Here is a 3,930-nt window from a genome sequence, read left to right as displayed (position 1 = left end):
AATTTTTTTTTTTTTTAATTCATAGCCTATTATATCATAAGTGTGGCAAAGTTGTGGCATGAAATTATGCGATCCTAAATTTTTTTTTTTTTTTTTTTTGGTTAGATTAAGGTGTAAACATAAAATTAAGTGAAAGAGTTTTGTAAGAATATATAACGTGATGAGATGACATGAACAAGCTCGACCAAACTCTTTGATTCTGTCTTAAAGGGTAATTAAGGTCGAGCAAGAAAGGTGTATGAGATCAAGCTAGCTAACCCTACTATCAACCTAAGCACCTATCTGAAAGAGAATCTCAAGAATCATGGAATTGGCTTTTAGAGTCCCATCCTTGAGAATCAAAAAGATAAGAACTTCCATCTATCCTCCCTTTCACTTTTTGATCAAGTGGATTCCTTTTTTACCTTGTATTGAATTCCATATTTGAAAATAAAGTCAATCAAGTCTTGTAAGCGTCTAAGCGAATGACACTCCCCAATTTGAATCTTAATTGCATTCAAATGCCAAGGACTTTGGTTTACTTTTGGAGCCAACCACCAAAAGTCTTATATATGGTTTACACCAAAACCTTGTAAGGACTAAATTCGCTTCAATATGAGGTTTACACAAAAACCTTAGTCATTACCTTACAAATTACATTTTAAGCCCCGATCTTTATAAACTTACGTATCTAAGAATTCCACACTAAACCAAACTTATGACCCTGTGATGCTATCTTCTTATTTCTTGTAGGTGTCCATTGATTGAGGTTCGGTTGTTTGATCAATTACATCAAAAATAGGATATTTATGGAATTATTTTGGTGGATGGATCATCCCCTAACTTCTTTTATGAGAGTGGGTTCTAGTTAACTTAATTGATAAAATCTCTTGTTGTCAAATAAGATATTTGGGGTTCAATTCTCACTTACACCAAAAACCAATTGATATCTGGATCTGATAATAAAAAAATATTATCAGAAGTAAACGTCATAAATTAAAATTCTTTTATAAAAAAAATTGTAAAAATAAAAAATCTTCTTTACAAGGGAAAAGTAAGAGAGAAATTGTAATTATGGAACTGAAACTTGTTATGATCATATCAAAATAATAATAATTTACATGATACGCATAAATTTTTTTTAACTGTGTAATTCGCAAATCATTGATTGGAAATGCACAAAAAGTAAATAAATCAATCAAGGTTTATCAAACAAAAATGATTGGTTGTGATTCGATTTGGTATGATACATGCACCTAACTTATAAAACACAGTAATTTCAAATAGGATTGTTTCATCTTTGATATAATAAACAAAAGATGTTAAAAATAGTTAACCACAAACTTAAATTATCATCAAAACATCTTCATTATGCAGGAAATAAAAAAGTATTAATTGTCAAACCATTGAATATACCGACGAAGTTGAAAAAGTTTTATTGTACATCTAGGTCAATTCATATTTCTATTTGTCCAAATTGACATAGTATATGTTGAATTTGATTTTGACAATAAATAAAATATATACACTGATCCATTTCGTCTTCTATGATATAGATTTGTGACTTTTGATTTTACATAAATTCTTTTAGTGCATTTGATCATCTTTGAGATGGATAAATTCCACAAAACCTATATTCAACTCTCTGATGGCAGCTATATCTCTATGAAACTGCTTAATTATTAATTTATATGATCTTGCCATCCAATTCCACCAAGAGCCATTCTATCACGCTTCATATAATTATGACAACTGCATTTACATAATCATCACAAACAATTTACAACAATATACAGCTTCATATAATTTAATAATTATGACAATTGCATTTACACATAAACATCACAAACAATTCACAACAATATATAGTTTTTATTTTTTATTTTTATCTACGGTTTGGGATTGAGTCACAAGATTGCATTAACAACAATTGCAAATTTCGAAATCCTTGAAAAATAAATTATGGAAAAAGTTAACGGATGCCCTAAGGGCATTGGTTTATGAAATATTTTTAAAAAAAGAATTATGAGAAAAAAATGGAATTTTTTTACAGTTTTTATATTTTTCATGAAAGTGGTATTAAAATTTTTTTTAAATGGTTCATTAATAAATGTCCTAAGCAGTGGTAGCTTTAAGAATTTTTTCTAGAGTAGTCATTAAAGTTTAAAAGTATTCATATTATTCCGTATAAAATTGCATAAGGGCCAATTTTGCACAGCCAATCACAAAAAATCACCCAAATCAGCTTATGTATTTATTGTGCAAAATGCATTTGTAGTTACAGTAACTATGCAAACTAGCATGTAGTCCGTGCGTAATATTAACAATTGTGATGATAAAATGTTTATCTTGGTAGATTCAGTTTTCACATTGAGCATTATAAATGAAGGTAACTTAACACCAACATTTAAAAATCAAATTGGACACATAGCACAAAATTAAACTACAATTAGAAATTAATTTGATTTTATTTGAATTCTAAAATTGAACTTCAACTTAATATAATATATATGATTATATTTTTGTCCACTTTTAACAAATTAACAAAATCGTAATCCAAATACACTAAAAACTATTAAAAAATAAGAACTGATCATTGAGCTTAGAATCTTCTTGAAGGTGCCAATGAAGTGCTAATGTATGAGAGTGAAAAGCAAGGAAGAGTGGGATTGAACATTGTATTTGAACCTGGCCTTGCTCTGAGAAATCCGTAAGAAGGAGGAGAGGGCATAGTGTGGATCTAGTTGGTAGAGGTTGAGAGAGGAAGAGACATGGGATAACGATATGGAATTAGGAAGAGATGATGTTTTACTTTTATAGTCTTTCTTATTGGACTCCTTGGTTCTAGTTGTGGGATTAGAAGAGCTCCAAACTCTATTGAGATCACCCGTAAAAGTGTACAGGTGAAATGTTCTTACTTAGGCCAATGAATATTATCATTGTGGTTTTCTTGACTTCCGTGTTAAATGTTAATGCATAATTTATTTGGGTACAAAAATTAGAAAATTTAGATAAGATACATAACACAAAATTGGAATCCAATTTATAATCTCCATAAAAATGTGCAGGTAAGATGTTCTTGCTTAGGCCAATGAGCATTATCATTGTGGTTTTCTTGGCTTCCGTGTTAAATGTTAAAGCATCATTTATTTGGGCACAAAAATTAGAAAATTTATATAAGATACATGGCACAAAATTTGAGTCAAATTTATGATGTAATTAGATTTTTTTTTTTTTTGAGTTTTGGTTAGGACAAGTGGCGCAAAATTGAGAATCCAATTGAAATCTAATTGGATTTTCTCTTAGCTTCACTATTATTATATATATAGATATATATAGATACTATTCATATGCAAATTTGTTTTTTAATACTTTCTTTACTCATATACACACACACATAGAGATGACTTGGGAGAGTAGCCAAAAATTGATAATGAAATAATATTTTAATGAAATATAGTGTAAAATCAATAGTTTAATGTTGATGTTTTTGAAAAGTAGTTATGTAAAAAAAAAAAAAAAAAAAACTAGGTTTTATGCTAACATATATAGGAAATTTTGCACTAGCTAATGCAAATGCTCTAAAAGGCTTAAATTATACAAAATCTAATAAAAAGAGAACTTAAATATATTGTCAACACAAAAAAAAAAAAAAACCACACACACATAAATACATGGAGTTTTACAATGAATATTCAACTCAACTCTAATTTTTGTTGTTGCAATATTTTGTTGTGTGCATTACTCTATTAAAAATAATTTTTCTAAATACTTTAATTTTATTGTGGCCATAGTTTTACTCTATTAACAATTTAACTCAATTTTTTTTTTTTTTTTTTTTGCATTTTTATTCACTACAAAACGAGGGGTATTGGGCCGCGTTTATAAAAATGCGGCCATAGGTCTACTACAGCCCCGTTTATAAAAACGCGGCCACACGTTGTGTCCACA

The sequence above is a fragment of the Quercus suber genome, unplaced genomic scaffold, assembly GCF_002906115.3.
Source record: "Quercus suber isolate HL8 unplaced genomic scaffold, Cork oak 2.0 scaffold_415, whole genome shotgun sequence".
Lineage (NCBI taxonomy): Eukaryota > Viridiplantae > Streptophyta > Magnoliopsida > Fagales > Fagaceae > Quercus > Quercus suber.
This window is presented reverse-complemented; position numbering follows the sequence as displayed.